The following is a 24,852-nucleotide window of genomic DNA, read 5'->3' as shown; positions in this document are numbered from 1 at the left end:
GTAGTCATTCAATTTAGCAAAATCTTCGACTAGCCATAGGTATTGTTTGCTCACCACATGAATCCCTTGCTTACCCATAAATGCTCTCTCCACAATCAAAATAATGGCTAGTCGCACGACATCATCATCACTAACCACAAAATCAGCACCATCATATAAAAGCTTTTGGATATCGGTAATTGTAATGTTTGAATTATCTTTACGCTTTGGGAAACAACGTCGTCTAATCGGTGGTGTTTCTACATCATAACTTCTTGGAATGTAATGTGCCATGTCCGTGCGACGACTAAACTTAAACCCCGTGATGAGACAAAATTCCCGCCTACTAAATCTAATTTTGAAATTCGGACGGAAACTAAACCATATTTCCTCATCATCAGCAGGGTACTTTTCATCTATTCCTATCGGTCGCTCACTCTTTCTTTGGAGCATTGCATGTACAAGGCCCGGATCATTGCCGGTGTAAGTAAGATCTAGCCAAGGACCAAAACAAGTTCCCCTAAAAAATTTTTGTTGATTCTCAGTCATCGATGCCTTTAGTTGAGGTATAACATTCAGCATATTCTTCATCGTCAACTTCGCCTCAACATATCCCTGAAACAGACAGTTTTTCAGGAAAAAAATACAGGCGCAAGGACGCAAGAAGCACCTTGCGTCTCGTTTATCACACAGGCGCAATGACGCAAGACGTTCCTTGCGCCAGCTGCTACGGACGAACGCAAGGACGCAAGACTTTCCTTGCGCCTATACCAGATTCTAGTTTTAAGGCCTAAAACAATCGTGTTCTAGTTTTTATAAATTGTTAGCTTCCAAATACTGTAACTTTAGCAAATCTAGCAACACTATAAGTGAGTTTTGCATCACCAAGCTCGTTGAAGCATTTCATCGAACACTTGGTGTGCAACAAAAATTATATATCATTTTCGACATACAAATGGAGTAATCGAACGGAGATAGTTGAAAGGAAACACTTACCTGTTCTTGTGACATCTTGATCACCTTTTTCGTCGGTTTTTTTTCTATTCCTTGTTCTCAATCGTGTTGGTGACGGTGATGCGAATGGAGGCGGTGATGGTAACGGTGGGGAAAATGTACTGATGGCGGTGGTGCTGGCGATGGTGGTGGTGGTGGTGGTGGTGGTGATGTGGTGAGTCTCAGAAGAAAGGTCGCAAGGGTAGACGGGTCGCAAGGGGGACGCAAGTGCAAGGTACTTAGTAATCGCCGTCGGTCGCAAAGTGGTCGCAAGAGATGAGTGTCGGGGTGTGTGTGTGTGTATGTGGTGTGTGATATCTATATTTGACCTAAATTTTTAACACATGGACGCAAGGACGCAAGTCGCAAGGACGCAAGTCGCAAGGTCGCAAGGTCTCTTGCGCCTTGCGCGGGCATTTTGTCAAGTTTTTTTTTGGTTGGGTTCCAGCTCAGAAAAGTCCAAAAAAATGGGTATTTTGGTGATTGGCCCTTTGGGAATTAAGTACTAGGGGTAAATGTTTGCACGTGAGGATTGAAGATGTCATCCAACTCCCCACGATTGTAGGCTCCACGGATGCATTATGTTTACCACTATTTCCATGTCTCATGAAAGTGTTAATAGTTGGTTAAGGTCACGTATCAATATTAGTATTTGCATCAGTGTAAATTGTAACTTTAATTTTTTTTGAATTTTTTTTTTTTTTTTTTTTTATGGATTATCAGTAACTTGCTCCAAAGATTGTCTATTCTCGTCTTGTTTTCTTGAGATTTTAGCCAACTCAAATCGGCTATTATCATGAACCCTGATCCACTGGCACCAATGTGCCGTCATCTCCAATCATCGTTGCTGACGAATTTATTGTGGTAATTTTCCGGTAAGTGCAAATATTTATTAATGTTTTCTTATCCGTTTAAATGACTGCTTAACTTACATCCAACTAAGGGTGATTTATCTGGTTTATTTAGTTCGGTTAATTCGGGTTTCAAATTTTAGGGAGCAAACTAAAACAGCAGTCCGCATACAAATTTCAAAATTGAAATCGAACCAAACTGAAATAGATAAATTTGATAAATGACTTTTTTTCATATAGAGGTGATGGAAGTTATTGTAATTGTTTTCATATTACGAGTAATAAAATACTAATTTAAGTGCCATAAAAACTGTGGCCTGTAATTGTTGAGTACTTGTATAATATAATATAAATATGACAATGCCAGTTTTATTTATATATTGAAGGTAAACTTGACAAAAAGTTTTTTCTAATAAATAAATGATTGAGAGTAATAATAATAAATTAGGATAAATTAGAAATTTAATCAAATTTGATAGTTATTTTTGAATGTGTATAATTATTTTGATTGATACATATATGAATATCAAACTGAACAATTTCTTTATGACAAAACAACTAATTTTATAAACGACGCACCCAATAAAAATTACTAAATTAGTATAAACTATATATACAAAAATATAGTCTGGTCCTATTACTTAAACCTGTAGGATTAATGTGCAAGGTACAACATATAACTATATGGCCAACTTCATTTGAGCCTTCGAGGTCACACACATATACACCGAGACGTCAAATAAAATATATATATGATGTATATATATTACTCAAGTAACAAAATAGTAAATCGAAATTAATTCATTTACTATTCATGTAAATAGTAAATGAAATGAAATTAATTAATTTACTATTCACATGAAAGCAGATAGAAATTATTAATTATAAGTTACATAATATATCCCTAAAGTATTTGAGAAATACGACTTTGGAAAAGAAAATTACAAAAGAAGTTAAAACGCGTAAATCATAAATACAACTTTCAAAAAGGAAAATATATCCGTGATCCAAATTGATTGATACTCTTTACTTTACTTCATACTATATATATGGACAAGAGAATTGAAAAGAGAGGTAGTAAGAAAAAATAACATTGTTTCATACGGAGTATCATTTTGGATTCATAATATTAATCAAAGGTTGATTAATTATTACTTCAGTTTGGACTAGCATTCATTGACGTTGTTTGAAGTGTAGTGTGGACTATCCTAAGAGACGGTCATATTTTTGATTGTAGGTTTCTCTCCTTCAATCAGTTTCTTCAAAAAAGGTATATCGTTTACTCACTTTGTGAATTACATATTTTGACAATTATTAGTGGTGTAATTGGATCATTGAGATAAATCAATCGTGTGCATGTTTCATTAAATATATGAATATATATAATCTTGTAAATGTTTTTATAAAGACAAAATTGCACGGGGGTCCCTGTGGTTTGTTCAAAACAGCAAACGTAGTCCAAAAGTATTATTTCAACTTGGGGGGGTCACTGTGCTTTGTAATAGTTGCATGGGGGGTCCAATCGACTAACTTCTGTCAACAACTAACGTTTTAAACCCTCACATGCCTGGCACATGAGGGTATTTTCGTCTAAAGCATTTATGTACACCCTTTTAATAGGTAGCTGGAACCATTTTATTTCATTGAATGCAAAATTGTAGTTTGGTGGCGACGATTCAATCTCTGAAACCCTAATTGCATGTAAAAATGGTTAATCCTTTGTATCACAGGCGTACGGAGGAGTTGGATTATGATTTACCCCTAATATACGGTATTAATTTCTACATTCATCACTTCTTTTACAGTATCTACTATTTCTGTGTTTTAGGGCAAAATTATTTGTTTTGCAGGTCGTGAACCTACTTTATTTAGTATAAAGTTACACCATGGTGGGTCGTTTACTCCATTTCCAAGAAGAGAGTATGTGAATGGTCATGTGACATATTTTGATCTCATTGATACAGATAAGTTTTCAGTTAATGAATTGAATGATATGGTGGAAGATTTAGGTTATGATGGGCATAAGGTCATGTTTTATCACTTTCTTAGACCAACAACTAATTTGGATTATGGATTAGAAGCTCTGGGTAGTGATATTGATGTAATTAACATGATTCAGTATGTTAAAGAGGATAGGGAAATAAGTGTGTACATTGAACATGATAACACCACCTTAACAACTTATCAGAGTCCTAGACAGAAAGGACTTGTACTGCAAGAGATTGAAGAGGAGGTTGTTCCTATAGTTAGAAGCAGAAAAAAGCCAAAGTTGCAAAAAAGATTAATGTTGGAATGGCATGAAGGTGAAAGCAGTCAACCTAGTGAATCAATTGTGTTTAATAACACCCAAACTACTGAGCCTGAAGTTTACAAACCAAGTGTCACCCAAGAGTCAGTGTATGACAACATTCAACCTACTGCAGATACATTTGATGATTTAGATACATTTGACCCATTTGATGGTTTAGATACATGTGATTTAGATACAATGGCTCAAATGGAGAAAGAGAATGGGATGGGTGATCCAAATGTTGAGAATGATACTGTTGTTGATGAAGAGAATGTTATACAGGAAGAAATTGTTGATATGGGTGAATTCAGTTACAAAGGTACTAAAGAGAAATCCAATGATAAGCAAGAAAGTAGACAAAAAGTAAGATGTGTACAACTTGATGATTTAGACAATGATGATTTTGAAAGTGATTTTGAGAATGAGGATAACATTGAAGGACAAAGGAGAAGAAGAATTAGGGAGTTACAGAAAGAAGAAATGGAAAGGAGGGGTATGGAGACAAGTTTCTTTACACTAGGCCAAGAGTTTAGTAGTGCAGAAGAGCTGAAGAATGCTATTAAAGTACATGCCATTGAAACTAGGAGGAATATTGTCTTTTTAAAAAATGACAAAAGAAGGGTAAGGGCTGCATGTGAAGGTCTTGTTATTGATATAGTGGGAACCAATGAGGTACAAGTGGGGGTTGGTCAAATATTCAATGAAAAAAGGACAAAAAATGTGAAAGCAAAGAAACAAGTTGCTGATAAAGGGGTATTGAAAGAGAAAAGGAAAAAGAGGAAGCACAATATTAAATGTACATGGGTCCTCCATGCCTCACCAGATCTCAAAACAAATAGATGGTCCATAAAAAGATTAGATGATAAACATGTGTGCCAGTTTACTAGGATTATTAAACATTGCACCTCTGATTACCTCGCTACTAAATTGACTGCTCAACTACCTTCTAACCCTACTATACCAACAAATGCAGTTAAAGTACAACTTGAGGCACAAACAGAATTAAAAGTTTCTAAGTTTAAAGCTTATAGAGCTTTGAAGAAGGCTTTGGATGCAATGAAAGGTGATTATAAAGACCAATATGGAGATCTTAGATGTTATGGACAGGAATTGATAAGATGCAACCCTGGTACAACTGTTAAGATTCAAACACAACTATGTGAATCTTCAGACACAGAAAATCTATTTCAGAGAATTTATATATGTTTGGGGCCACTGAAACAAGGATTCAAAGCTTGTGGTAGGGATTTACTAGGAGTGGATGGGGCTTTCATGAAACAACCTGCCACTGGACATTTATTGACTGCAGTCGGCTTGGACTCAAACAATGGAATCCTGCCAGTGGCATATGCAGTTGTTGAGCAAGAAAATTACAACTCTTGGAGCTGGTTCTTGGATTGTTTAGGCAGAGATTTGGATCTGGATACAAATTCCAACTTTACCTTCATCAGTGATAGACAAAAGGTAAGTTACATACATTACTTGATTTGTTTAGAAGACATATGTATACTTTTAATTTAGGTAATAACAATTGTAACTTGTTTTTGTCCAGGGTTTATCACAAGCTATTTTGAGAATCTTTCCTTGTGCTGAACACAGATATTGTGTGAGGCACATTCATGAAAACATGAAAACAAGAGGGTACAATGGACTTGTATTTAAAAATCACTTATGGAAATGTGCTACTGCTACTACTGTTCCTCACTTTCAAAAGCCAATGCTTGAATTGAAGGAATTCAGCAAGGAATGCCACATCTATTTATCCAAGATCCCACCATGTCAATGGTCAAGAAGCCACTTTACATGTAATTACTTAAGTTACATACTTTGTAACAGTTCTTAAATATTAAATGAATTGTTAAGTTCTTTAATATTTTGTCAATGTTTAATTAACTTCAAACAGGTAGGGCTAAATCTGATGTGCTGTTAAATAATGTGTGTGAGGTTTTAAATCATTGGTTGGTAGATGTTAGAGATAAACCCATTATTACTTTCTTAGAATATGTTAGAGAATACTTGATGAGGAGGATTGTTACAACTAGGGAAAAGATTGCTAAGTGTAATGGGCCATTTACACCAAGTGGACAAAATGGAAGTAAGAATGTGGGTCAAAAGAGGAAGAAACAAGCAGATTCAAGTGGCACCAAGAAAAAATGAAACAAGTTGCTTTTGATGATGTAATGTGTTAAAACATTTGCTTTTGATTAGCTATTTTGTAATGGTTTAGATTTTGTACCAAGGGCAGTTTCTTTTGGTTTGGTATTTTGTAATGGTTTGAATTTAGACATGGTTTAGATTGGTACTATTTTGATGTTTATTTTGGTAGCATTTCATGTAATGTAATGGCAAAACATATCTGTAATGGTTAAGTTTATTTTTGGGCTTATGTATGTCGTGCGTTTCCAGTTTGACAACAACATATTACATGGTTTATTTTTTGGTTTATGTACAACAATTAAAACATCAAAATGGTGCTACTTTTTTCATTCAACAACAAATCCAACAAAAAACAACATTACAGCACCATTACTACATTACTACACTAACATTCCAAAAAACAACATTACAGCACCATCACTACCTTACATCACCCATTACTACACTACTACACTAACATACACCAACAAAAGTATCCAAGTACAGATTACAATGATCTTCATCCTTCTTAATTCCATTAGTAGTTCATTACAACGATCACAAATAGGTGGGTCAATCCAGTCAAAGAAGCTGCATTCAGAAAACTAATAAAACCCTAAATTAATTCAACAATAAAAAGAAAGAACAAAACCAATTAATCAGGGTTAATGTGTTCAGTACCGTTTTTGAACAGCCGTAAAAACGTCTCCCAGGGTTTCGATGTGTGCGGGACAAATAAATCACTGCACGCCTTCCACAATAACAATTAACCATCGTTTGATTGTTGGAGCAAGAGAGGGAATTGTTGGAGCAAGAGAGAGAGTAGAGATGAAGTGTTGAAGCAGAAAAAAATTAAATTTATTGAATGAGAGAGAAGGGGGAGTACAGGTGGTATAAAAGGGTGTACATAAATGCTTTAGATGAAAATACCCTCATGTGCCAGGCATGTGAGGGTTTAAAACGTTAGTTGTTGACAGAAGTTAGTCGATTGGACCCCCCATGCAACTATTACAAAGCACAGTGACCCCCCAAGTTGAAATAATACTTTTGGACTACGTTTGCTGTTTTGAACAAACCACGGGGACCCCCCGTGCAATTTTATCTTTTATAAAATAATAAAATATTATTATTTTAACTATCCGCTGCGTTAATCTGAAATTGGTAAAAGTACACACGGTTTTCCAACAGTGGTATCCGAGCCGCTTTTACACCATCTTAATTGTCGCGTGATTTTTTTTAGATTTAGCTTTATGCTGAATTGGTAACAGTCAAAACCTTTATGGTTTTGAAAGTCAACTTTGTTGATTACCTCATGACGCACGAATAAGATCTGGGAAAAAAAATCACTGTTATAAATTTTGAATTTATTTGTTATGGCTTGAATATTTATTATAATTGTTGATTGTTTTATTTCATGATTATACACATGCATTGTAACCATGGACAAGCCATATTTAAGTTTTAATAATGTAGTTATTAAAATTATGATTGCACACATAGCTCATAATGCCCCGACTTATGTATGATTGTTGTGATTGTTGATTACGGCAATATTATGTCATGTTGATTATTTGTATTATTAGAAAGGCCATTTTGAAGCCAAAGTTGTATTATATTTATTTTTCATTTTCATAGTATTGTATTTAAGTTTATTTCAATTTGTAATAGGACTAGTTTAGTTGTATTTTCAAATTTAAATAAATGTAACAAGATGAAGATTGAAGATAAAATACAACATGCTTTTGGCTTAGAAGATGGCGAACAGGTCAAGTTGACAACGATGGCATTTGTCAAGTTTTCACTTGATTCTTGAATCAAGTGGGAGCTACAATATTACCCTTAGTTTGACCTCTTGATCCCATGTCGGCTCATGAGATCAAGCATAGAATTTTTGGGCTAGGCTATGTGTGTGTGATGCATGATATAGTTGTGTTTTAATTTTGCATTTATATATAATTGTTGATTAGAATATATATGCTAAATGTTTTTGATGAAAACATTAAATAAAACCGGTAACGACTTTCAAATATTAAAATTGATGATTTTAAAAGGTTAAACTCTAACGAGTTCAAAGTTAAATAATTTTGAGACTCAAGTTATATATGTTTTTTTATGGAAACATTAAATAAAATTCTAAACGAGTTTCAAAGATTAAAATTGATGATTTTAAAATAAGTTAAACTCTAACGAGTTTAATGTTAAATGATTTTGAAAGTCAAATAATATATATGGATGACATCTTTTAAAAATGTTTTAAAACGATACACGTTTGTATATTTGTTATTTTTATATCCTATAAATTAAATAACAAATTAGATCACAAACATAATCGACATATACAATTGGTTAAAATATTTTTTAACTAATAGTGTAGCGAATTTTGTGTGCATGCATTATTCGTTGACATAAGCTTTTTTCAAATACCCGTCAAATTTAAGTCATGTCATCCAATGAGCTTGCAAACACTCCTCGTTATTTTTCTGATCTAGTAAGACTAGGTTGAATTATAGCCACGAGGTGGATTTTTTGATCTAGTGAGACTAGCGTGAATTTTCACTGTTTCCAAATTGGACGACTTAATCGTATTCACGGTGATACCTTAGTTCGAGGCAATGATGAGACAAACATGACATTAGATAATATTTTTTTGTTGGACTACATATATCTCTTGGTCCCATAAAGATCTAAGATTTGTACTTGTAATGCAGTTGGTACCCGCTACCTACCAATAGACTCCATAACTGCTAGCTGATCAACAGATGTGGCTATGGAACCTCTGTGTGGATCTTAGGCTTTCGTAAATTAATTGTTTTTTAAAAATATTATAAAAATTTGGGTAGTTAATTTATTAAAGCTCAATATCGAAAATACTAAATTGAATCTTATATCTGTTGTAGATGTCAAATAATCAAAACGTAAACCAAAACACACTTCCTTCTTTGTTGGAGAAGGATAAACTCAATGTTCAAACTTCCTAGACTGGCACTGCAACCTGAGAATTGTTCTCAAGCATAATTGGAAGTTGAATAAAGTTTAGAACCCATATCCTTTCTTCCTGTTGTAGCAGCTACTACTGCTCAGCAAAATGATTATCGAATGTTGTTCGATGATCAGGAAGAAATAGGATTGAAGGGTGAAAAAGAATAAGTCAAATACTTTGTGGAAAGAAAATGACAAATCATTTGCTAGGAAAAATATTCCACCTTCCAAGAAGGAAAGCCAATAAAAGACGTCGAATGTTTCCATTGTGGAAAGTTTGGCAATTGGAGAAGGAAGTTGTCCCATCTTCCAATCTGAGATGAGAAAAGGCAACGCTGGTGAGACTAGCAAATCAGGTATATTCCATATATAGTTATATACTTCTTCTATTGATTCCTAGGTCTTTGTTAACTGGTTGTGGCCTTCACACCTGTAACAATATGAAGGGAATGAGAAGAAGTAATAGACTGAAGAAAGACACACTGGATTTGCAAGTAGGCAAGGGGGATCAAGCTTTTATTAAAGCTATTGGTACCTCTGAACTTACTTCTCTAAGTGGTCTTATTGTTTTGTTGAAACAATAGCATTATGCTCTCAATAAAGTGAGCGACATAGTTTGAAAGATGCTAGTTTTGAACTTGCATTTACACACTTAGGTATTTCAGTTTCTAAGGATAATATATTTATCTTAATACCTATCCACGTGATGGTATTTTTGAAATTGATATGCATAGTGTAATTTCAAATGAGAATTCTGTGTATACCTACATCGCCAAAGTCTTCAAGCAAGACTTGAATAAGACCTATCTATGACATTGTCATATTGGTCATATAAACAAACAATGCATTTCAAAACTCCAATCTAATGGACTTTTGGAATCAATTGACTCTGAGTCATTTGATGTATGCGAGTTATGTTTATGTGAAAAGATGACAAATGCTTCTTTCTCCGATTTAGGTAAAAGAGCTAAAAATCTTTTAGGACTAATACATACTGTTGTATGTAGCCCTTTAAGAACAATGTATAGATTTAGTTAATTTTACTTCATTACATTTACTGATGAGTACAGTAGCTATGATTATATTCACTTGTTGAAGCATAAACACAAAGCTATTTTAACATTCAAGAATATTCCAAAATGAAGTAGATAATCAGCTTGGAAAGACTATTAAAGCACTTCGCTCCGATGGAGTAAGTAAGTTTATGAGTCAAGAGTTTTTTGGACCACCTAAAGAATTGTGGGATTGTCTCATAGTTCACTCTACCTTACACACCACAACACGATGGTGTGTCTGAGTAAGAGGAATCGAACTTTACTTGATATAGTTTGATTTATGATGAGTCTGATTTCTCTACTACCGTCTTTTAGGGATATGCATGAGAGTCTGCTGCAGGCATACTCAAAGTGATTCCAACTATGAAAGTAGAAAAGACACCATATGAGTTATGGCATGGGAAGAATCCCAAGTTGTCTTATCTGAAAGTCTGGGGTTGTAAAGCGTACGTGAAGCATGACAAATTAGAACCCATAACTATCTAATGTTACTTTGTACGATACATAAAGGAAACAATGGGTTACTACTTTTACTACCAAACTGAAGACAACGTATTTTCTGCTCGGTCTGCTGAATTCCTGGAAAGAGATCTTCTCTTACAAGAAGTCAGTGGGAGTAAAGTAGATCTTGAAGAAATTCAAGTACTTTAAAGTAACATACCTTCAGTAAGCACTAGCAATCCACACGTTGAAACTGAGAGCACTGTTGGTGAGCCAGAACGTGTTACACCTACACTTTATAGATCTAGTACAACTCATCAGCTTATGAGGTTTAATTATCTGATTAATTCAGATAAACCTCAACTAAGGGATTATGATGAACCCTCTTGCTGCGTGAGGCCATATCAGATCCTGAATCTGAAAATGACTAGATTCTATGAATACATATATGCAATCCATAAAGGATAATCAAGTATGAGACTTGATTGATCTTCTACCCAATTGTAAGACAATGAGGTAAAAAAAATGGGTCTTCAAAGGAAGACTGATATGGACGGTAATGTAAACACTTTTAAAGCTCGATTGGTGACAAAAGGTTATGATGAAAGTTTTTCACCAGTCGCGAGCCTTAAAACAATTAGGATACTTATTGCCATGTTTACTTTTCATGATAATAAAATATGGCTAATGGATGTCAAAACCACTTTCCTAAATGGCGACCTAAGCGAGGATGTATATATAGTTTAGCCGGAAGGGTTTATGAATCCTAAGCATCCTAATAAAGTATGCAAGCTTCTAAAATCCATTTATGGATTAAAGCAAGCATCCACGAGCTAGAATCTTAAATTTAATGAAAAAATCAAAGTGTTTGATTTTTCTCAAAACCAAGATAAGCCCTGAGTTTACATTAGAGCTAGTGGGAGCAAAGTAGTCTTCTTGATCTTATATGTTGATGGCATATTACTTATTAGAAATAACATTTCAACTTGCAAGATGTCAAGTCTTGACTTGGAGAATGTATTTCCATAAAGGATCTTGATGAAGCTACTTATATTATTGGAATGAGGATCTATACAATAGATCCAATTGGCTTATTGGTTTGAATCAAAGTACATACATTATCTTGCATAGATTTAGCATGCAAAACTCCAAGCATGGAGCTTTGCCAATGCAAAAGGGCATAACCGTGAGAAAGTCTCAAAAATCCTATCACAGCAGATGAGATGAGACAAATGAAATATATCACATATGCTTCGGCTATATGATCCATTATGTATGCCATGATATGTACTATACTCGATGTTTCGTTAGTTTTGAGTTTGACGAGTCATTGTCAACATAATCCAGGTGAAGTACATTGGATTGTTGTTATGAATATTCTTTAATATTTGCAGAGTACTAATGATATGTTCTTGGTTTACGGTGGTTTGGAAAAAGAGTTGTATTAAGTTTTATACTGATTCTAGTTTCCAAACTGATCAAGATGATTCTCGATCCAGTCACGTTGTTTATTTGTCATGATGGGCAAGACAGTTGATTGAAAGAGCTCTAAGCAGAGCACTATTGAACAATCTACAACAAAAGCAGAATACATTGTTGACTGAGAAGCTGCTCAGAAAGCTGTCTGGATAAGGAAGTTTGTTGTTATACTCAGAGTAGTACACAACATTTAATCTTCTATAATATGTACTGTGATAGTTCGAGTGTTAATATACTTTTGAAAGAATCACATGTACATAAAAGTATCTGGCACATTCTTCAAAAGTTTGAGTACATTCATTAAGTCATTAAGAGGAATGATATTAGTATTCTTAAAGGTTCATACAAATGATAATGTGGCTGACCCGTTCATGAAGCCCATGATGCACAACAAGCATGATGATCATTCTAGTAATACCGGACTTCGTTATGCTGCCGATATTTTTCATTTGTAATTTTAGTATTTGGATATTTTTGGAACATTAAGCAGTTTTATATTAATGAATTGATATATAGTTGGTATGATCATTTTCATTTATATCACTGTGTTCTATATTAGCATGTTTAATCCATGAATAATTGTTGATTATTCAAAATCTACATAATCGATCATGTTATGGGAATAACATGAATTAAGATTAATGTGAAATTTTGGTTATATTCATTGATGATGAATAGTTAACTTGTTGAGATCAAAATTCATATGTATTCATTGATGATGAATATTGAAATGACCCAACCATTAGATGTCACTACATGGATCGTAGTCAGTAGTGAATCTTTTAGTGATTATGTCTCTGTGTTCTTAGACTTGAGTTGCACGCCCATCTTGATGAGTGTAGCATTGTATTTTGATATGGTTAAACGATGTCCTGAATAAGGTTGTTATAAAGGTCATTATTGAGTATAATGTAAAGCTCGTGATAGACACGTGTATGCAATATAGGATTTGTTCCTCTAAAATGTTTGGAGTTAGATACTTTTTGAGCTCCTCGATGAATGAATAAGATATTTGTGTGGCCGCATCCAGATGTAATTAAGATGATACTTAATTAATTTGGTGATCTAATTCAGTTCTAAGATCGAGAAACAAAATTGTTAAACAAATGAGAATGACCGATGATCCATATCCCAAGTTTAACTAAAGTATCTGAAACAAAAGGACGAATGACATTTAAAACTTACCATAAACAGTTTCAAGAAACTACCCTCACATGAATTTGGGGACAATGACGTGTTGCTAGACGCTTACCATTGTTTGTATAGTTACTTGGTGTTGTGCCATGCACAAGTGGGAGTCTGTAGGATTAATGTGCAAGGTACAACATATAACTATATTGCCAACTTCATTTGAGCCTTCGGGGTCACACACATATACACCGAGACGTCAAATAAAATATATATATGATGTATATATATATATTACTCAAGTAACAAAATAGTAAATCGAAATTAATTCATTTATTATTCATGTGAATAGTAAATGAAACGAAATTAATTAATTTACTATTCACATGAAAGCGACATGATAGAAATTATTAATTATAAGTTACGTAATATACCCCTAAAGTATTTGAGAAATACGACTTTGAAAAAGAAAATTACAAAAGAAGTTAAAACGCGTAAATCATAAATACGACTTTCAAAAAGGAAAATATATCCGTGATCCAAATTGATTGATACTCTTTACTTTACTTCATATTATATATATGGACGAGAGAATTGAAAAGAGAGGTAGTAAGAAAAAATAACATTGTTTCATACGGAGTATCATTTTGAATTCATAATATTAATCAAAGGTTGATTAATTATTACTTGGGTTTGGACTAGCATCCATTGACGTTGTTTGAAGTGTAGTGTGGACTATCCTAAGAGACGGTCATATTTTTGATGGTAGGTTTCTTTCCTTCAATCAGTTTCTTCAAGAAAGGTATATCGTTTACTCACTTTGTGAATTACATATTTTGACAATTATTAGTGGTGTAATTGGATCATTGGGATAAATTAATCGTGTGCATGTTTCATTAAATATATGAATATATATAATCTTGTAAATGTTTTTATAAAATAATAAAAGATTATTATTTTAACTATCCGCTTCGTTAATCTGAAATTGATAAAAGTACACACGGTTTTTCATCAAAACCTTCATGTTTAAGGTTAGAAGAAACACCTAGATACCGCTAAAATTTGATCCACGAAGTGAGTACGGAGTACATTTCTATTTCTATCATTAACACAAACTTTAAACTATTCCGCTAAAGCGCAACACTAGTCCATCTATAAGCATATTCATATCGATATTTCTAAAATAATAATGACAAAAAACCGCATTGATCATTATATATATATATGGTCAAACAATTGATGGAGAAACAATTGATGGAGAATTTGTTCCAAATATTAACATCCTTATCACATGACTTTCATTATATATAGATAAACAAACATGATTACAAACATAATTCTCTTGTTTCCAATATTCAAAACTATTATTGATCATAAAGCTAAAAAAAAATGCATCATTTGAAGCATATTGGTGTAATCTTAGCATTCACTTTTCTCATGATGAGCAATATCAATGGTACTTTTAGCCAGCTTATAAACAATCTAACTTCCGGTTTCACTCAACTTCCTTTCAACAAAGCACATTATACAGTTCATTCACCCTACAATCTTCCTCAAAATGAGAGGTATCGCTTTGTCAACGGAGTTCACACGCTTTGGGTTTTCAAAACCGATAAACCGCATCGGCGTGGCAGTCCCACCTTCCCTCGTTCCGAAATATCCATCAATGTAGATACATTATATCCTTATTATTAATAGATTATGATTATGATTGATATCGTTTACTTTTTTTAAAGAACATATATTAATGGTTGAGGTTCTGATATCCTCACAAGATGTCTTAAGTTCAAACATCACTATCAGCATATCTATGACCAGAAAAAATGTCGATAATAGTCACGGGATAGCCTGAGTAAAAATAATTTCCTTTGTCAGGTCGTGTGAATAGGAAAAACTTTATATATATTTATTTGTTAATATTTTTTTTTTTTTGTTCTTCATAAAAAGAAACCTATAACATATTTCCAATGTTTGTACACATCCAATTACCAACCAGCCTTGAACCCACCATCAACTATACTAAAATAAAATATTTAACCCTGATCACTACGTAATGAATTATTTGATCTTGTTTATGTATAGGGTTACAAATATTCAACGGGTGTTTGGCAATTCGAAGCATATATGTACGTGAAAAAAGGGACTAGCGGCGCGAGCTTGATGCAAGTGTTTGGGGGAAACCCATCCGCGACAACTTTGATGGTTCGAGTTTACAATGGAAATCTTTAATACTACAGAAAACAGATTATCGAAACTAACATATACGATAAATGGTTTCGATTAAACGTTATTCATGATGTAGAAGGCAACAGCGTTAAGGTCATTCTAAATGGGAGTCTCAAGTATAACGGACATGGCCGAGGTGGAAAGACTTTTTATTTTAAATGTGGAGTCTATGGGCAAGTTGGAGAATCACATTATATGGAGTCACAATGGAAAGATATTAATATATATAAAAAAATCTAATTAATTAATGTCCAATCATATTGTATGTTTTTACTTTCGGTAATTAAATGGGTTAATCTTGAAAGTTTAAATAATACTATCATGCTTGAATCGCATTTTCTTGCTTGCTCTTGCTTCCTAGGTTAGTTTTCATTGGTTGTTTGTTGTCGTTTGGGTAGTTTCGTTCCTAGTGTGTTTTTGGTTTCGTTTTGGTTTTTTGCTTGTGTTATGTTTTTGTCGTGGACCAGCGAGGCTCGTTTAGTTAGCCGTTTGTTTTGCTAGCCTCTGTTTTAGTTTTTGGGGCTAGTGTTATAAAACGAGTTGCAGATTGATAATCCCCGGTTGATTATTGAATCGTGAAACACTTTTCAAAATAAGTATTTCGACCCTTTCTTACCTCGGGTTGCACGAAATCTTAATTGGATAAGACAAGAACGTAATTTGATTCTAGGCAAGAAGATATCAAATTATAGTATTAGTGAGAATGTTATGAATTCTGTATATGTTGTTATGAAAAAAATATATGCCAAAATCGAGTTTGATATTATGTTGTAGGTAGTTAAAAACGAAGGGATACAACCCTTTATTTTGGCGACAATGTCTAGTCAACCCTTACGGGTGTGCTTTCCGCACTCTCCGAACCCGTTAATAATTATAACTAGATAACTCTTGTTTTTGAAGTAAATCCAAATCACTTATAAATAACTGTTAGATGACACAAAAAAAACCAACAAATTCGCCCCCCCCCCCCCCCCCCCCCCCCCCCCAATTTAAGTGTAATCCTTGATTTACAAATCAACTTGAACACACAGACAAACCAATACATAAATGAAAATATTTCAGAAATATTTTTTCATCTTAGTATATATAAATCAAGAATTCGAGAATTATGGTGTCCTAAGAACTGAACCATTCTTCACATAAGAATACGAGAATGTACTATACACATCATTTTCTTACATTCGTCTAATACTAACTTGACACTTATACGCCATGTAACCCAATCCTTAAATGAACATATAAGGAGCTAAGTCCAAAGCTTCCTTGAAGCGGCAAAACTTCATGCACATATAGTTTTTCAATCTCGTACCAGCATATGCAATTTTTCAAAAGAACTATTAAGAAAGTTATACTTCAACCTAACCTTACTTGCATGTCCAAACACATACCTTATGATGATAAAATAGATGTGTTTCAATCTTCATATAGTAAGTTTTCCACGTTGAATTCAGCTTCTAGCATTGTACTATAAGGGAATTGGGCATCTCACTTTGGAAGATCTTTTCGAACTTCAATCCCACTTCTATAACCAGCTTGTTCACTAAGTCTCGGGCTAAGGCTTTCGTCAAGTGATTCGCCAAATTTTGTTGTAATCTATCAAAATTTACGGAATAACTCCATTTGTAATCAACTCGCGAATCATAATGTGTCTAACACCAAAGTGTCTAGACTTCCCATTGTGCATTCGGCTATAAGCTTTAGCCAAATTAGCATAACTATCACAACGGATAGAAATAGGTGATATTTGCTTTGGCCACAAAAGAATTTCATAAATCAAATTCCTTAACCATTCAGCTTCCTTACCAGTTGCAGCCAAAGCTACAAATTCATACTCCACTATTGAATTTGTAATACACGTTTGCTTCTTTGAAGCCCATGATATCGCACCACCTCCAAGTAGAAATATCCAACCAGCCGTAGATGTATGATCTTCTATGTTGGTAATCCAACTCGCATCAGAATATCCTTTAATGATTTAAGGAAATCCATAATAAGTAATACCATAATCCATCGTACTCTTCAAATACTTGAACACTCTACTGATAGCTTCCCAATGTTCAAAACTAGTATTACTGGTAAACCTACTTAACTTTCCTACAACATATGTTATAATGTCGTGTGTTATTCATAGCATACATCAAACATCCAATTACTTGGTATAGTGAAGTTGCGATTGGTTTTAAGCTTCTCATTCGGATCAATGGGAGTATTAACTGATTTACAGTTTGAACTTCTTCAATATATTCTCAATGTAATGAGTATGTGTAATCGTGATACCTTTATCATCACGCTTATCCTTATTTCAGGGATTACATCAACCACTCCCATATCTTTCATTGAAAACTGTGATGATAGAAAGGCTTTAGTTTTATCAACCTGATCTTGATTGGTACCAAAGATCAACATGTCATCAACATATAAGCAAATGATCACACCATTTTCGGCTTGATCAAATTTGTTGTACACAAACTTGTCCGATTGATTTAGCTTGAAACCGTTTGACAAAACTACATCATCAAATTTTTGATGCCACTGCTTAGGTACTTGTTTAAGCCCATATAATGATTTAACTAGTTTGCACACTTTATGTTCTTGTCCGGGTAACAAATCCTTTCGGTTGTTTCATATATACTTCTTCTTCCAAATCACCATTTAGAAGGCCGTTTTGACATCCATTTAGGGGATCAGTAGATCATGAGTCGCTGCAAGTGCTATCAATAATCTAATAATAGTGATTCGGGAAACCGGAGTATATGTATCTAGATAATCAATAAACTTGTCGATACTTCCATCGAACTTCATCTTCCTTTTGAAGATCCATTTGTTACTCAATGGTTTACAACCTGGTGGTAAATATGTCAATACCCATATATTGTCTTTCATAATTGAACTCACTTCGTCGTGAACTGCTTCATTCCAAAAAGCAACATCATGAGACTTCATAGCCTCATCAAAGGTTCCAGGATCTTCTTCTATACTATAACAGTATCAAAACTGAGATTGAACACGATCTCTTGATCCTTCAACTAAATAAAGCTGAAAATCATAACCATACGACTTAGGTGTCCTTGTTCTAGTACCTCTCCTAGGCTCGGGTGTCTCACTTGGAATTTCTTCGAAGTGCACTCCTTATGTAATCTCATTTGATTGAGATACCTTATCCTTTGGTCTATGTATTGAAGTAAACCGAGATTCATCAAAGATTGCATCTCTTGATTCTATCACGGTATTAGCCACAACAACATCATTAGATTCTATAACATAGACCCCGGGTGTAGAGAATTACAGTGGGCATGGTAGAAAGTGTAAATATGGGATAATTTACTTTTTTATAAAAATTGGACAACATTTGATTTTATTCTAAAATGTTAAAATATTTGGTAGATAGAGTGAGAGTGGCGAGGGGTGGTGATCAAGCAAGAAAACTTTGATTTTCCTTCATGTAATTGAATCAAAGTATGTAATTGACCTTCTTATAAATTTCTAGCACTTGTGGAGCCTTAGATTCCTCTTATTCATAAAAGAATTGCGGGTTTTGTAATCCTAAACCTATGGTATGAACACTTTATATCTTACATTTGATTTACCTGTTTAGATGATGTTATTAGTGTTGAAAATGAAGATTGCAACTTTATATAAACCCTAATTCGAATTTGATAAAATTGGGGTTTATGAGTTAGGTTGGTTATGATGATGAATTAATGAAAATGGGTGTATTAAGTGTAATGATTTATGTCTTAAAACATAACTAGATTGGTGAAGTATTGCAACTTAAAGAGTTTTGGTTAAATAAGGATTTTGGTTAGGAATAGATTGTGATTAATTGATGTATTTATTTAAATAAGACTGTGATTTATGTTAAAACAAGTAAAAGAATGCTTGTAGGTTGGTTGTAAATGAAAGACTTTATATTTGATGTCAAATGAGTTTTTATAAGCTATACATGTTAAAAATTGAGTATTGGTTGTATGAAAGTTGTAAGAACACTTGTAAGTGTTTAAGTATAGTCAAATTTGGGTTGAAACGGGTTTTGCGGGTCAATGTGAATTTTAGTAGCTAGACTTCTCAAATTGAGTTTTGAGATGAACTGGGAAGACTTATGGTTATAAGTTTTGAAACTAGTCAAATGATGTTTAGAAATGTGTTTGAGGGTTAAATGATGAACCCTAGCGTAGCTGGTCTTGTTTGACCAAAACTGATTGAATTGTAATGTATGTACAAAAAGGTATGCTTATTGTTAGGTTGATTGTGCTAATAATGTTGTGCGATGATTTATTACTTGGAAATAAGTTGTTGTTGGTTGAGATTATTGAGCTTGCTTAGATTATTTGCTTGAGGTGGCTAAGGTAAGTACGTAGTTATATGTATATGTGCATATTTATGTTACATTGGTTAATTATGAAACACTCAAAAATAATCTAGTCTCGGGGAAGATTGAAATATTTATTTGGCTTGATCTCCACTCCGTACGATGTTCGCTTTGTGATGACGGGTTGGAAACAATTGATCATGCACTTTTCATTGCAAGCATTCTTTTGAAGTTTAGGAAGGGGTGTACAAGTGGTGGGATTGGGTCTGGTGTACAAGTGGTCGGGTTGGGTCCGGTGTCAAACCTAAGCATCAACGAAGCTTGTCGTGGAATAAGGAATACCCCTATGTCTCGGATTGGAAGTCTTCTTTGGCAATCATTGAAATGGGTGTGTACTTATTTAATTTGGAGGAACCGAAATCTTAAAGTGTTTTCAAACAAAAGTTTGAATGGTCCTACCCCGTTAATGGAAATTCTACTCAAGTCTTTTGAATGGATCACCTCGTGTTGGAAGAAATCGAAGATTGATTGGAACCAATGGCTTTCCGACCCCCTGGTCTATGCCATTTGATTCCAATTGTTGTTGCCTTGCAATTTTTCATTCGAGTTGTTTATGTAGAGACCCATCCTAATCCATCCGGACGAAGTCCATATCGATTATAAACGATTCATAACTGTTGATTACATCGCGGGGTACTTGACCTCTATATGATACATTTTACAAACATTGCATTTGTTTTTGAAAAGACAATCTTTCATTACATCGAAAGTTGACGGCATGCATACCATTTTATAATATATCTAACTATAATTGACTTAATAATAATCTTGATGAACTCAACGACTCGAATGCAACGTCTTTTGAAATATGTCATGAATGATTCCAAGTAGTATCTTTAAAATGAGCAATTGCGCAGCGGAAGACTTCTTTCATACATGAGAATAAACATGCTTTAAAGTGTCAACCAAAAGGTTGGTGAGTTCATTAGTTTAACATAAATAATCATTTCCATCATTTTAATAGACCACAAGATTTTCATTTTTCAGTTCTCATAAATATACGTCCAATGCATAGAGACAAAAATCATTCATATGGATTGAACACCTGGTAACCGACATTAACAAGATGAATATAAGAATATCCCCTATCATTTCGGTAAATCCTTCGGACATGATAAAAATGAATTTGAAGTACTAAAGCATCCGGTACTTTGGATGGGGTTCGTTAGGCCCAATAGATCTATCTTTAGGATTCGCGTCAATTAGGCGTGCACTAATTCTCAAAATTAGTGATGTTCCCTAATTCTTAGGCTACCAAGCAAAAAGGGGCATATTCGGCTTCGATCATTCAACCATATAATGTAGTTTCGATTACTTGTGGCTATTTCGTAAAACATTTATAAAAATTGCGCATGTATTCTCAGCCCACAAACATAAAGGGTAAAAAGGCAAATGAAACTCACCATACTGTATTTTGTAGTAAAAATACATATGACGGCATTTAACAAGAGTAGGGTTGACCTCGGATTCACGAACCTATATTATTAATGTATATTAACACATATATTTGTAATCGAACAACTTTATATATAGTATATCTTAGTTTATATGTTATATGTATTTAATTTGTATATATTTAAAATGATTAATATTTATACATGTAGATATCTTAATGTGTATATTAGTATTTTATCAATAATTTGTTATTTGTAATATTTATAAAAATAATGTTATTATGTTAAGTGTATAATTATATGTAATATAAATATAATATTTATTTGTATTAAAAATAATAATAAAAATGATAATTAAAATAATAATGATAATTAAAATAGTAATGATAATAATAATGATAGTTTTTAATAATAACGTAAATTAATAATAATAATATTATAAATAATAATGTTTTTATATAAAAATCATTTCAATAATAATAATATTAATAATATTTTTAATGATAATTATAATAATAAATAAAACGGTAATTTTAATAAGAATGAATAAATAGTAATAATATTATTAGTCATAATAATCTTCATGTTAAATTCCTAACTTATAATTATGAACTTTACAGCTCTAATTCGTAATCATAATCTTAATCGTGCATGTGTTAATATAATCATAATCTTTTTCCACAATCCTAACCATGTCACCTTTTATTAACTTCGTAAAATATTTATGTTATATTATTAACATATTCATAATCATAATAATCTTGACAATAATAATAATAATAATAACAACAAATATAAGACTACCTTAGAATATCAAGCTTAAAAAGAATTAAATGCCACTGTCCGGATTTGAACCCACGACCTCTAGTTCCCTTACACGCACCCTAACCCATCTGCTCTGTCTATGCATTTATACTCAGATTCGTCCCTTAATTCTTTTAACCTATCATCACCGTCCCTATTAATCTGGCCCAACAACACAAATGATCCCGGCCCAACTACATGTATAGTTCTCGGCCCAACATCCAAATCAAATAAGCCTACTTCGTTGATCCGGTATTTATACTTTTATAGGGATTAATAATTCGGAAAGCATGAAATAAAAAGGGTCGCCTCTCTGCTATACAGCTCATCATTCTTTATCCAATCTAACCATTATTCTTTTCACGTTACCTAATCCTCTTCATTGTCGACTGTAACAGAAAACGTAACGGTAGCAGTAGCAGTAATTATCAAGCAGCAGCGGTTGTGAATAGATGAGAGATAGCAAGCAATTTCGATGTATGAGGTTGTTTTAGCTATTGGTTAAGGCTCGATAGGAAATATTGTACAGATGGTTACGTTTAACAGCTCATCAAGAAAATGTTAGGTTTTTATTAATAATTGAATAGAATTGAATAGATGGTGGTGATCTAGAAATAACGAGTAAAAGAAACCGATTAATAATATTTAGTCGATGATGTTTGGTTTTTGGTTTACAACATATTAGAAAACAGAAGAAACAGATAGTAGTAGCGGGTAGGGTGGTTAATTATGGTGATGTTCAATTAGGGATGAAGAAGGTTTCAAGCGATGGTTTATGGGTCGTCTATGATGAGGGTTCTTGGAGAAGATGAACCGAGGGCTGGAAGCAAGTAGTGATAGTGTGGATTGTGGGTTTGTGATGTTGTTTTAGTGATGGTTGGAACGAAAAAGAAGCACGACAGATTAGTAGCAGAAAAATAATAGCAACATAGCAACTATAAATAAGTTATCGAATACGAGAGCTGTTGGTTGATTGGTGGGTGTACTTGATGTTATTTCAACATGAGACAGAAACGTGAAGCTGATAGGATTCAATTGAAACGGAAACCAAATGGCTTTCGTTTAAGTGTCGAACAAAATCCAAGAAAATAACAACAAGTTGCAGCTATACTTTATGGTGGTTCGATGATATGGTTTGGGTTGGTTTACAGCTGCAAAGCTATTGTTGAGTGGTCGATGATGTTGGGTCTGTTTGGAAAAGGAATCGAACAAAACATTAGCCATAGTATGTATATGTTTAGTGATGATGAAACAAGAACCCATAGTTGCAGTTTGTATGTAGTTCAAATAATAACCGAAACCGATGGTTGTAGTGGCGGTTTGGGTTACTTTTGAACAGAAAGTAAAACGGATAATCTAATTAGGATTAAGTAAACAAAGATGTTGTACTTGGTAGTATAGCAGGAACATTAAGCAATGGTGGTTTTGTGGTTCTCGATCAATCAACAAACCTTGAACGTAAGGTGGTGTTGGTGATTGTAGGAGAAGATTCACGATGATGGTGATTCATTTGGATATATTGCAGTAGAGTGTGAATGAGAGTTGTAAGCATGATAATCTTGATGATTGAATAAGTGAGTTTCATGGGAGTGAAAGATAGTATCACCATATACGTACATACAATAATTTGATATAATAATTTGATGTATAATTAAGTCAAAAAGCAAAAGTTGAGAAAAGGATTGCAGTTGTGGATTCTTGTTTTAGAATAACAATGGAGTAATATATATATTACATAAATCATAGTGCGCATACATCATATAATATTAAATATAATATAATAATATTATAATATAAATTAAGAATCAAATGAATCATAGGAGTAACAGGGTAGCAGCCACAATTTTGTATCATTCCATCGATGTCTTGTATTAATATTAATAATATAATACATATAATCTCTCATCACATATATATATATATATATATATATATATATATATATATATATATATATATATATATATATATATATATATATATATATATATATATATATATATATATATATATATATATATATATATATATATATATATATATATATATATATGTATATATATATATTTATACATATATTATCTATATAATGTAAATAATCATATTAATTTATAATTGTAATAATAATAAATAGTATTTAGCATAATAATAATATCATGGATAATAATAATAAAAGTGATAATAATATTATGATATAATAATAATAATAATAATAATTTTTAGTAATAATGATATCAAAATAATACTATTATGAATAAAAATCATGATATAAAAATATTATCTAATAATAATACTAATATTAATCATGTTACATGTTTCATTTTTTATTTTTTTATATAATAATATTAGTAATACAAATAATAGTGTTAATAATACTAGTGAAAGTAATAATAATATTGATATAACAATTTATACATATCAAATCTCATATATATATATATATATATATATATATATATATATATATATATATATATATATATATATATATATATATATATATATATATATATATATATATATATTTATACTATATTTTATTAATACTATTAATAATACTGATATCCGTATTAATAATGAAAGTGATGTAATAACTATATTTTAACTCATAACTTAATATAATAATATTACATTTTATTAGTTACGTAATACCTATAATAACACATTTGGATATTTAACATTTATATACTTTATATATATATTACTATATAATAATTATTGATAGCAA

The 24,852-nt window shown here is 32.6% G+C and overlaps 1 pseudogene; it reads left to right on the top strand.

Annotated features, from left to right (window-relative positions):
• The first annotated feature begins 14,720 nt into the window (after nt 1-14,720).
• Nucleotides 14,721-15,797, top strand: LOC139859561 (citrate-binding protein-like; annotated as a pseudogene).
• Nucleotides 15,798-24,852: the final 9,055 nt, after the last annotated feature.

Source organism: Rutidosis leptorrhynchoides, chromosome 7 (genome assembly GCF_046630445.1).
Source record: "Rutidosis leptorrhynchoides isolate AG116_Rl617_1_P2 chromosome 7, CSIRO_AGI_Rlap_v1, whole genome shotgun sequence".
Classification (NCBI taxonomy): Eukaryota; Viridiplantae; Streptophyta; class Magnoliopsida; order Asterales; family Asteraceae; genus Rutidosis; species Rutidosis leptorrhynchoides.
Note: the sequence above shows the minus strand (reverse complement) of the source record. Positions and strands in the feature narration are given on the sequence as shown.